This window comes from Pan troglodytes, chromosome 10 (genome assembly GCF_028858775.2).
Source record: "Pan troglodytes isolate AG18354 chromosome 10, NHGRI_mPanTro3-v2.0_pri, whole genome shotgun sequence".
Classification (NCBI taxonomy): domain Eukaryota; kingdom Metazoa; phylum Chordata; class Mammalia; order Primates; family Hominidae; genus Pan; species Pan troglodytes.
The window spans coordinates 57,261,764-57,275,112 of NC_072408.2; positions in this window are offsets into that span (position 1 = coordinate 57,261,764).

Sequence of the window (13,349 nt, forward strand, 5' to 3'; positions counted from 1 at the left end):
GCATTAATTTCACCATACTGGCATTAATATCCCTCATGGTTTAATCACATCCTAAAGGTCCCAGCTCTCAATATTGTTACAATGACAATTAAATTTCGACATGAGTTTTGGGGAGGACAAATTTTCAAACCATAGTATACAAATCGAAACAGTTGTAAATGATGGCTTCAAATACACTAGTAGGTGGTTAAGACTGAAGCAGATTTTTAAAGTAGCTTCCTTTAGGAATTCTCTGCTAAACGTGGGAGAAACAGAAAGTAAATTAAAGATTTTGCCTTCCTACACAAACCTGAAGTTTCAGATGGCCTCAAGCTATCCTCAATTTAAATAAGAGAAGAAGGAATGGGCAGAGCCTGAAGCTCAATAAGTAGAAGACTAGGTTCCAGGCTAATAAAAGATGTCTAATGAAATATTTGGATTTGGTTACTTACACATGGAACTAACTAGAAACAGTGAAATTAGTTGAAGTAAAGAGATGACTATACATGTGCCATATTGGTGTGCTGCCCCCATTAACTCGTCATTTAGCATTAGGTATATCTCCTAATGCTATCCCTCCCAAATCCCCCCACACCACAACAGTCCTCAGATACATATGTAACAAACCTGCACGTTGTGCACATGTACCCTAAAACTTAAAGTATAATAATAATAAAATTAAAAAAAAAGAGATGACTATATTTGTGATAAAATTGTTTGGCTAAAGAAATGCCTGAAATAGGCTGTTTTATTCCTAAAACAATCTTTAGCCCTTAAACATCTATCATTAACTGAGTCCCCAAAGTATGCAGTTCCCAAGAACGGCATCCGAAGAAACTTCCAGGAGCAGATCCAAAGCCCATGGAGGGCTCTGAACAAAGAATTTCATTCCAGGGCAAGAATAAGAAGCTACCAGACGGGCTCATAAGAAACTTATTTGATTGTGATAGAAGGAGGTCTTTGCAATGACAGCCCGTAGAAATCTAATAATGTTAATAAAGGATGAGTGGCTGCATGTTTTTCCCTCTCCTTTTTTCCTTTCTATTCTCATATTCTTTTGTGGTAGACAGAAAAATGTCTCCCCCAAAACACCTGTGTCCTAACACCAAGTACCTGTGAATATACCACCTTATTTAAGTGGGCCTAGGACTTTTCAGGTGTGATTAATTTAAGGGACCTTGAGATGGGAGAGTATCCTGTATTATGCAGGTGGGCCCAATGTAATGACAGGGTTTTTATGAGAGGGAGCTATGAAAGTCAGAGAGAGAAAGAGATGTGACAATAGAAGCAAAATCAGAGAAAGACAAAGTCAGAGAGAAAGACAGATTGAAGATTTTATGCTACTTTTTTTTTTTCCTGTTTGAGACAAGGTCTCACTCTGTCACCCAGGCTGGAGTGCAGCAGCACAATCATGGCTCACTGAAGCCTTGACATCCCAGGCTCGGGCAATCCTCCTACTTCAGCCTCCTGAGTAGCTGGTACTATAGGTACAGGCCACCATGCCTGTACATGCCTGTACAACTAATTTTTTGTATTTTTTCTTTTTCTCTTTTTTTTTTTTTTTTTGAGATGGAGTCTCTTTCTGTCACCCAGGCTGGAGTGCAGTGCCGTGATCTCGGCTCACTGCAAATTCTGCCTCTCAGGTTCAAGTGATTCTCCTGTCTCAGCCTCCTGAGTAGCTGGAACTACAGGCACGTGCCACCACCCCCAGTTAATTTTTTGTACTTTAGTAGAGACAGGGTTCCACTGTCTTGCCCAGGCTGGTCTTGACTCCTGAGCTCAGGCAGTCTGCCCACCTCAGCCTCCCAAAGTGCTAGGATTACAGTCATGAACCACCACTCCTGGCCAATTTTTTTGTATTTTTTCTAGAGATGGGATTTTGCCATGTTGCCCAGACTGATCTCAAACTCCTGGGCTCAAGAAATCCTCACAGCTTGGCCTCCCAAAGTGCTGGAATTTCACATGTGAGCCACCGTGTGCAGCTTGTTGCTGGTTTTGATGATGGAAAAGGGAATAAGAACCAAGATGGCCTCTAGAAGCTGTTAGAGGAAAGAAAATTAATTCTTCCCTAGAGCCTCCGAAAGAAACACAGCTCAGCTGACTCTTATGATTTTAGCCCTGTAAGTAACACCCATCTTTGATTTCTGCCCTCCAGAAATGTATAATGATAAATTTGTAGTATTTTAAGCCACTAGTTGGTGGTAATTTATTGTAACAGCAATGAGAACTTCATACATCTCCAACATAGTTCCAAAAATACTTAAAAATTTCCGTGATACTTCCTCCAAATATTTGAATGGATGAGCTCTAATGTTTAATATCCAATACATTTTATATATTTTATACTTAGGAATATACAAAAATACTCTCTGCAACACACACATACACACATTTTGCAGGTGTATTAGTCTGTTCTCACACTTCTATGAAGAAATACCCAAGACTGGGTAATTTATAAAGGAAAGAGGTTTAATTGACTCACACACATGGCTGGGAGGCCTCAGGAAACTTACAATCATGGCTGAAGGCAAAGGAGAAGCAGGCACCTTCTTCACAAGGTGGCAGAGTGCAGTGAGTGCAAGCAGGGGAAATACCAGATGCTTATAAAAGCATCAGATCTCGTGAGAATCACTCATTATCATGAGAATAGCATAGAGGAAGCCACCCTCATGATCCGATTACCTCCACCTGGTCCTGCCCTTGACAAGTGAGAATTATGGGGGTTACAATTCAAGGTGAGATTTGGGGGAGGGACACAAAGCCAAACCATATCAACAGGTGAGAAGATTTTTGGTATCTCTCTTGCTATTTTTTCTGTTCAGGCAAACGTACTTATTTTCACTGCTTATCATGCTTTAAAACAATTCTGAATTTTGAAGAGATGTGAAATTTTATTTCTTCTTTTTACAATGATCTGCTCTCCCTTTAAAATTATATCTTATTGTAGGTCAAACATGGGTCAGAATTTATCTCCTGCATGGGAACTTTCCTAAATAACCTGGGAGAACAGCCTGACAGTCTTGGCTGTCACTTAAGCAAGTCACTTAGCATATCTGAGCTTTATTGTCTAATCAAAAATTATAACAGTCAGTTCTGTTTGATTTGATTGTATTTGTACCGTGGATTAAGCAGTGCTGTATTTCATGTAACACTATAGGGACTTAAGTGAACTTGGAAGTGAGCAGGAAGAATATTTTATGGGAGTGAAAGCCAATTCAATCAAGTAACCAATTGAGAGTTGAAGGCAATTTAGCTTTCTCTTATCTATGTGAGTAAAAATAAGACTTTCGAATAGAAAATAGGTACATTATCTTCTACTTAAAATGTATTAGAAGATCTGCTCTCCATAGACCACAGTGAGCAGAAAGAAAATGCTATTAAGTCCTTAGTTCTATTGTCTGTTTATGAAGAAAACCTTGATTGTAACAATGATGGAATTGGTTTCCAATGAATGTCATTGACCTCTTCCAGGAAAATTAGATTTAGGGATTGTATTGGTCCATTTTTGCATCACTATAAATACCTGAATTTGGGTGGTTTATAAAGAAAAGAGGTTTAATTGGCTCACAGTTCTGCAGGCTTTATAGGAAGCATGGTGCTGGTGTCTGCTTCTGGTGGGGGCCTTCGGAAGCTTAGAATCATGGCGGATGGCAAGGGGGAGCCAGCATGTCATATGGTGAGAGTAGGAGCGAGGGAGACAGTGGGGAGATCTCAAACTCTTTTAAACAACCAGATCAGGTGTTAACTGAGTGAGAACGTACTTATCACGAAGGGGATGTTGCTAAGCCATTCATGGGGACTCCGCTTTTATGATTCAATCATCTCCCACCAGGCCCCACCTCCAACATTGAGAATAACATTTTAACATGAGATTTGGAGGGGACAAATATTCAAACCATGCCAGAAATCAAATTTAACCTCCCTTGTCTCTTTTAGCAATTGTATGTATGGTATCTTCAGGTTTTGTGTGTTGCTTTTTTCCATGCAATTTGTTTGATGTTGTGTGTTTTATTTTACTTTTTAATAGTTTATTTTGCTTTTTATGGAATATTTTAGCTATATCTCTGTGTCCACTCAATTTAATGGACCTAAATTGGAAATAGAATCCTTCTGAGATGGAAGAGGACTCTGGCAGCTTTAAGGAGTGCTAGATTGCTTTAGCTTTGATGAGCAACTTTAGCGTTCATAGTATTGGAAACACTTTTGAAGATTAGTTCCAATAAGTTCAGAGTAGTTTCAGCTGAAGTGCACTAATCACAATTACTAATTCTTTTCAAAGACTGATAAAGTGATGCTCCTCAGGATTCTATATGTTACCATCCAGTAGACATCTCAAAATAGAAAGCAGTCAGCATGAAATAGAGAAAGTGATATCTGCTCCAATGACATTAATGTTTTTCTTAGAGCATGATCAGTCTCATTCTGCAATACAGTGCCATCAAAGGAATTTCGTTCTTGTTTACTACAACATTCTTTCATTTTATGGACCATTCATTGCTTCAAAAAACACAAAAAGAATCCTATTTCCAACAAACAAACAAACAAACAAAGCTTCTTTTCTTTTTTTAAGACAGAGTCTTGCTCTGTCACCCAGGCTGGAGTGCAGTGGTGCTATCTCAGCTCACTGCAACTTCCACCTTCCATGTTCAAGTGACTCTTGTGCCTCAGCCTCCCAAATACCTGGGATTACAGGCATGTGCCACCACACCCAGATTATTTTTGTGTTTTTAGTAGAGATGGTTTTATCATGTTGGCCAGGCTTGTCTCAAACTCACAACCTCAGGTGATCTGCCTGCCTTGACCTTCCGAAGTGCTGGGATTACAGGTGTGAGCCATCACATTTGGCCCCAAATAGAGCTTTTTGATAGCTAAAGCATTGCTATAGGGAATGGAAATTTTGGTACTTTCCCATTTATTAACTCTTTCCTTGACTATTGTTACTATCTAGAAACTTCTGCTGTATTTGGCTTTGTTATTATTATGTTGGTACAAAAGTAATTACGATTTTTACCATTGCTTTTAATATTTTAATATTGTGTGTGTGTGTGCATATCTCTTGACTGTTTTCTACTGGATACTTTAAAAAAGTAACTAAATAATGCAATATTCATTATGAGAAAAGGTCTATGAGAGAGGAAAAATGGAAATGACCAAAAGGTCCCAAAATAGAGATTTAGTTGGTTAATTTAAGACATTTAGGACATACAAATATACTTAGTCTTCAGTCAATAAAAATGAAGCAATGAAAAATCAATGACATAGGAATATCTCTATCCTAATGTGAAAAGGTGGTTAAATATGGCAAACTCAGTAAACATAATTCTTCTCTGTACTGCCACAAAAACTCCTCCTGAAAACACTGCACTTCTAGAGAAAAATTACTGAATTCTTGGGAACAACACATTAGAAAAATATACAGCCAAACTCACCAAAAGACAACAAAAGGGAGGAGATATTTGTTCATTGCTGCAAATGAAAGGGAAACATAAAACAGAACTTTTAGCTGTTACTGAAGTGGCTTGGAGGTATGAGAACTGAGATAAAGTTGAGAGATCAGGATATTGTTACTCATATTGGAACAAAAGCTGTGCTTTTGGCACAGCTGGAATGGAACCCTCTTCAAAGAAAAGAAAATAGATGTCACTGTTGGCTATAATGTCTATGAAAATTGGACTAGAAAATCCACAGGTCCAGGGGAACATCAGGAATCATGTCAATTGCTCAGAACCATAAAAGGAAAAAAACATAACCTTGAAGAAATGAAAACTCTAATCCCAAATCACAGGCTGTGAGGTTTAAATGTTTACCACTCATGTGGTAGGAAACCAAAAGTTAATAATTTAACATTGGCCCACAATAAGACTCCCACAAATAAATCTGCCCTCACTGAAGATGAGATATAAAAAAATTTAAACTCCACATGAAAATTAATTACCCTAGTCAACAAATGTGAACAATAATATATGAATAGCTAGCAATAAAAGAACAATACAAACATGACTATGGAATGTCAATGTTTAACATTGTTTAACAATGGGAAATTTAATGTTTGTTAACATTTTTTAACAATGTTAATTGCTTAATGTTTAAAGAGATACAAGAAGGATAAAATCCATATTGAGAGAGGTATGGGAATTGTAAAAGACTAAATGTGAAACAGAGACAAATCAAATCTCTAAGAAAAATATAATTAATAAAATTATGAATACAAAGTACAGATTATACAGAACAGTAAATTCAACTAAAGAGGGATCGTATATAGAAAAATCAATTTAGTGATGTATACAGTAAGATAAAGAGATGAAAATACAGACACGAAAGAGAGTAAATGAAGGTCTAACATATAGTAATAGGAATTCCAGAATTAGCAAGAGAAAAGGTTGGAAAGATCATAGTCAAGGGAAGATAATAGTTGATAATTTTCTAATAGTAACATTATTAGTTTTCAGATTGAAGACGTTCAAAATGCCTGATGAGTGAAAACAGAGTCATTGATACGTATGCATCTCACGAAAACTGAATAATATCAAAGAGAAAGATAAAATTTTACAAGTAAATTTTCTGCTAGTTTCTGTTTCTCCTTTACAGCTGTAGCTCCAATTACATATGTCTTAAACTGTCTTATACTATCACATAGGTCACTGATATTCACTTAATTTTTCTTCAATCTTTATTCTTGCAGTTCTCTAGATTTAATGTTTTCAATTCTGTATCATTGAACTTCACTGATTCTTTTACTTTCTCCAATTTGTTGTTAAGCTGTTCAATTAATTTTGATTCACTTATTATATTTTTAGATTTAAAATTTTTATCTGGCTCTCTTTTATACTTTTTATTTCTTTACTATGACTCCTCATTTTCCCATTCATTAGGACTGTATTTTTTTTCTTTTTCTTTTCTTTTTTTTTTTTAAATGGAATTTCATTCTCGTTGCCCAGGCTGGGGTGCAGTGGCATGACCTTGGCTCACTGCAACTTCCGCCTCCTGGGTTCTAGCAATTCTCCTGCCTTAGCCTCCCAAGTAGCTGGGATTACAGGCATGCACCACCACGCCTGGCTAATTTTTGTATTTTTAGTAGAGACGGGGTTTCACCATCTTGGCCAGGCTGGTCTTGAATTCCTGACCTTGTGATCCACCCACCTCAGCCTCCCAAAGTGCTGGGATTACAGGCGTGAGCCACCATGCCCGGCCCTGTATTTTTCTTTTTTAAATTTAACTTTTATTTTAAGTTCAGGGGTATATGTGCAGATTTGTTATATAGGCAAACTTGTGTCATGGGGGTTTGTTGTACAGATTACTTTGTTATCAGGTATTAAGCCTAGTAGACATTACTTATTTTTTTTGATTCTCTCCCTCCTCCCACCCTCAACCCTCCACGGTCTGGTGAGCCCCAGTGTGTGTTATTCCCCTTTGAGTGGCCGTAAGTTCTCATCATTTAGCTCCCACTTATAAGTGAGAACATGTGGTATTTGTTTTTCTGTTCCTGTATTTGCTTGCTAAGGATAATTGCCTCCAGCTTCATGCGTGTTCCTGTGAAAGACATAATCTTGTTCTTTTTTATGGCTACATAGTATTCCATGGTGTATATGTACTACATTTTCTTTATCCAATCTATCATTGATGGGCATTTAGGTTGATTCCACGTCTTTGCTATTGTGAATAATGCTGCAATGAACATACACATGCCTGTGCGTTTATATTAGAACAATTTATAGTTTTCAGGTATATAACCAGTAATGGGATTGCTGGGTTGAATGGTATTTCCGTCTTTAGATCTTTGAGGAATCGCCACACTTTCTTCCACAATGGTTGAACTAATTCACACTTCCACCAACAGCATATAAGCATTCCTTTTTCTCCACAACCTTGCCAGCATCTGTTATTTTTTGACTTTTTAATAATAGCCATTTTGACTGGTGTGAGTTGGTATCTCATTGAGGTTTTGATTTGCATTTCTCTAATTATCAATGATGTTGAGCTATTTGTCACATGATTGTTGGCTGTGCATGCATGTCTTCTTTGGAAAAGTGTCTATTCGTGTCATTTGTCCACTTTTTAATTATTCTTTCTTGTACATTTAAGTTCTTTATAGATGCTGGATATTACACTTTTGTCAGAAGCATAGTTTGTAAAACTTTTCTCCCACTCTGTAGGTAGTCTGTTCACTCTGTTGATAGTTTCCTTTGCTGTGCAGAAGCTCTTTAGTTTAATTAGATCCCATTTGTCAATTTTTGCTTTCATTGCAATTGCTTTTGGTGTCTTCATTGTGAAATATTTGTCCATTCCTATGTCCAGAATAGTATTGCCTAGGTTGTGTTCCAGGGATTTTACAGTTTGGGGTTTTACATTTAAGTATTTAACCCATCTTGAGTTAATTTTTGTATATGGGATAAGGCTGGGGCCCAGTTTCAATCTTTTACATATGGCTAACCAGTATCTCAGCACCATTTATTGAATAGGGAATCATTTCCACATTGCTTGTTTTTGTCAGATTTGTCAATGATCAGATAGTTGTAGGTGTGAAGCCTCATTCTTGTCTAAACAAGAAGCTGAAAGCTCTCTACAAAGAGAACTACAAAACACTGCTCAAAGAAACCAGATATGACACAAACATGGAAAAAACATTCCATGCTCATAGATAGAAAGAATAAATATTATTAAAATGCTGATACTGCCTGAAGCAATTTATAGAATCAATGCTATTTCTATTAAACTATAATTGACATGATTCACAGAACTAGAAAAAGAAACTGTTTTAAAATTCTTATGGAACCAAAAAAGAGCCCAAATAGCCAAGGCAATCCTAAGCAAAAAGAACAAAGCTGAAGGAATTATGCTACCTGATTTCAAACTATACTACAGGGATACAGTAATAAAAACAGCATAGTACTGGTACAAAAACAGACACATAGACCAATGGAACAGAATAGAGAACCCAGGAATATATTTTTCTGTAAACCCTGGATCTATTTATGATTGCTGCCAGAAGGATCTGGTCTCTAGAAGGCTGGAGCATTCCCAGTTTCACTGCTGCTGTGGACTGGGAAATCAGAAAAGGGGCCTCTGGACACTGCACCTGCTGTCCCTCTCCACCACATGCACAGAAGAATTGGTATTTTGATATGGATTGCATTGAGTTTGTAGATTGCTTTGGATAGTATTGACATCTTAAGAATATTGTCTTCCAATACATAAACATGGGATCTTATTCCATTTATTAATTTATTTATCATTTTTCATTCCTTTCAGCAGTGTTTTGTAGTTTTCAGTATACCGTAGTTCCCACATTATCAGTGGTTTAGCATTCTGCCATTTCAGTTACCCAAGGTCATCAAGGTTCAAAAATATTAAATGAAAAATTTCAGAAATAAAAAATTCATAAGTTTTAAATTATAGGCCATTCTGAGTAGCATGATGAAATCTTGTGCCATCCTTCTCTGTCCTGCCTGTGATATGAATTATCCCCTTGTCTAGTGCATCCACACTGTATATACTACCTGCCCATGAGTCACTTAGTAGCTTACTCAGTTATCAGACTGATTGCTGCATTATTGCAATTATTGTGCCAAAGTAATCCTTATTTTACTTAATACTGGTCCCAAGGTGCAAGAGCAGTGATGCTGGCATATTGTTATAATTGTTATGTTTTATTATTTGTTATTGTTGTTAATCTCTTACTGTGTTTAATTTATATCGTGGGTATGTACATACAGAAAAAAATCATTGTGTGTGTGTGTGTGTGTGTAGGTTTTATTGCTATCTGTACTTTCAGGGATTCACTGGGCGTCTTGAAATGTGTGCCTCTCAGAAAAATCAGGACTAGTGTACAAGTCTTTTACCTTTTGTGTTGGGTTAACTCCTAAGTATTTTATTATTTTAATGCTTTTGTAGATGGAATTGTTTTCTTAATTTCGTTTTTGGATTGCTTATTAGTTCTGTATATGTCTGTTAGAGATACTCATTTTATTGTGTTCTCTATTTTTTTTAACTTATCTTCTGTCTGGTTGATCTATCTATTATTGAGAGTGGGGTATTAAAGCCTCCAACTATTATTAGTGCATAGACAATCAGCTTATTTTTGCATGTGGATTTTGTATTCTGTTAATTTTCTGTATTTCTTTATTATTTCTTTTATTTTCTTTCTTTTTTTTTTCTTTTTGAGACAGAGTCTCTTTCTTCCACCCAGGCTGGAGTGCAGTGGCATGAACTCGGCTCACTGCAACCTCCACCTCCCAGGTTCAAGCAATTCTCCCTGCCTCAGCCTCCCGAGTAGCTGGGATTACAGGCATCTGCCACCACACACAGATAATTTTTGTATTTTTTTTAGTAGAGACGGGGTTTTGCCATGCTGGCCAGGCTGGTCTTGAACTCTTGACCTCAGGTGATCCACCTGACTTGGCCTCCCAAAGTGCTGGGGTTACAGGTGTGAGCCATCGTGCCTGGCCTGTTTATTATTTCTAACAGTTTTCTTGTGTAATCTTTGGGGAATTCTACATGTAAGATCATATCATCTAAATACAATGATAATTTTATTGTTTCCTTTCAAATTTTGATGCCTTTTACTTCTTTTTTCTTGCTGAATTGCTCTGGCTAGGATTTCCAGTACCATGTTGAACAATAGAAGTGGTGAGAGTAGACATCCTTGCCTTATTCTTCATCTTAGAGGAAAAAATTTTAATCTCCCACCATTGGACACTGAGTATAATGTTCACTGTGGCTTTTTCATAAATATTTTTATCCTTTCTGTTAATGTGGTTTATACATTAATTAATTTTTGAATGATGAGCCATCCTTGCATTATAGAAATAAACCTCACTTGGATTTTTGTATTCATGTGCATCAGGGATATTGGTTTGAAGTTTTTTTTTTACTTGTAATGTCTTTTTCTGGCTTTGGTATCAGGGCAATATTGTCCTCATAGAATGAGTTAGAACGTGTTCCCTCTATTTCGAATTTTGGAAAAATTTGAGAAGGATAGATGTTAGTTCTTAAAGTGTTTGGTAGATGCTATGGTTTGAATGTATCCCCCAAAGTTCATGTGTTGGAAACTTGATCCCCAGTGCAGTGTATTGGGTAATGAGACCTTTAAGAGCTGTTTAAGTCATGAGGGCTCCACCCTCATGAATGAATTAATGCTTTTATCATGACAGTGGGTTTGTTATAAAAGAGGGAATTCAGCACCCTTTTCTCCTTCTTGCCCATGTGATATCTTCTGCCAGGTTGTGATGCAGCAAGAAGGCCCTCATAAGATGCCAGCCTCTTGACCTTGGACCTCTCAGCCTCCATAACTGTCAGAAGATAAATTTCTGTTCTTTGCAAGTGATTCGGTCTCAGGTATTATGTTATAGCAGCAGAAAAGAAACAAACACAGTAGAATTTACCAGTGAAGCTATTTGGTCTAGAGCTTTTTCTTTTCTAGGAGTTTTTGATTACTAATTAAATCTCCTTACTAGTTATAGGTCTATTCAGATTTTGCATTTCTTTGTTATCCAGTTTTTGTAGACTTTATGTTTCCAGGAATGTGTTCCTTTCATCAAAGTTATCCGATTTGTTCATATACAAAGTAATCTCCCATAATTATTTATATTTCTATAGAATTCATAGTCATATATCCATGTTCATTCCTTATTTGAGCTTTCTCTCTTTTTCTTAGTCTATCTAGCAGTAGGTTTGTCAATTTTATTAATGTCTATGAAGAACCAGCTTTTGGTTTTATTGATTTTTCTCTATCATTTTTCTATTCTTTATTTTATTTATCTCTGCTCTGATCTTTACAAATGCTTAACTTCTAGCTTTACATTTAGTTAGGTTTTTTTTAATCATTCCTAAAGTTTTAAATCTAGGCTATTGATTTGAGATTTTTTTTAATGTAAGCTTTTATAGCTATAAATTTCCCCTTCGGTACTGCTTTCACTGTGTTCCATAAGTTTTGGTATGTTCTGTTTTTATTTCCATTCATCTCCATATATTTTCTACTTTGTCTTGTGATTTATTTGATCCATAGATTAAGAGTGTGTTGTTTAATTTTTACAAATTTTGTGAATTTTCTAGTTTTTCATCTGTTACTGATTTCTAACTTCATTCTGCTGTGGTAGAAGACACTTTGTATGATATCTCTTTTTAAATCTTTTGGTATTTAATTTGTAGCCTAACATATGGTCTGTCCTGAAGAATGTCTGATGTACACTTGCATATTTTTTTGTTTTTGTTTAGAAGGTTCTGTATGTGCCTATTAGAGATAACTAGTTTTATTCTCTTAAGTTCTCTATTTTTTTTTTAACCGATCTTCTGTCTGGTTGATCTATCTATTATTGAGAGTAGGGCATTAAAGCCCCCAACTATTATTGTAGAACTATTTCTTTCTCCTTTAAATTCTGCTCATTTTTGCTTTCTATAATTTGGTGACTTGTTATTAGGCATGTGGATGTTTATAATCGTATCTTCTTGCTATACTAAAACTTTTATTAGTATACAATATTTTCTTTGTCTCCTATGATTTTTTTTTATTTAAAATATATTTTTCCTGATAGTATGGCCATCTCTACTCTCTTTTGATTACTGTTTGCATGAAATATCTTTTTCTATCCTTTTACTTTCAACCTATGTGTATCTTTGGATCTAGAGTGAATCTTTTATAGACAGCATATAGTTGAGTTATCTTGTTTTTTACCCATTCTGCCAATCTCTGTCTTTTGATAGGAGAATTTAATCTTATAACATTTAGAATAATTACCGATAAAAAAGAACTTGCTTCTGTCTATTTGCTATTCATTTTCTGTATGCTTCGTATCTTTTGTCCTTGATTTCCTGTATTATTGTCTTCTTTTGTGTTTAGTTAATTTTTTGTATTAAACATTATAATTACCTTCTCATTCTCTCTTGTGTGTATTCTATAGCTACTTTTTGTGTGTTTATCATGGGATTATATTTAAAATCCTAAAGTTAATGCACTCTAATTTAAATTTTTACCAGCTTAACTTCAAAATCCTATAAAAATTATGTTCCTATACATCTCTGGCCCCATTCCCTTTCAGCTATTGATATCATAAAATTACATCATTATATATTGTGTATCCAAAAATATAGACTAGTAATTGGTTTTTAATACACCAATCTCATAAATTATGTAGAAAACCAAAAGTGAAGTTACAAACAAAATTTAAAATAATGTTAGCTTTGATGATTGCCTATGTATTTTACCTTTACCAAGACCTTCATGTCATCGTATGGCTTCAAGTTTCTGTCTACTGTCCATTCATTTCTTTTTTTCCAATTTGACTCATTTTATTAATAATGTTTCCCACACAATCACTCAACTATTTAACATAAGTTTCATATATTCTATTGCATCTAAAATAAATTCCTTAAAT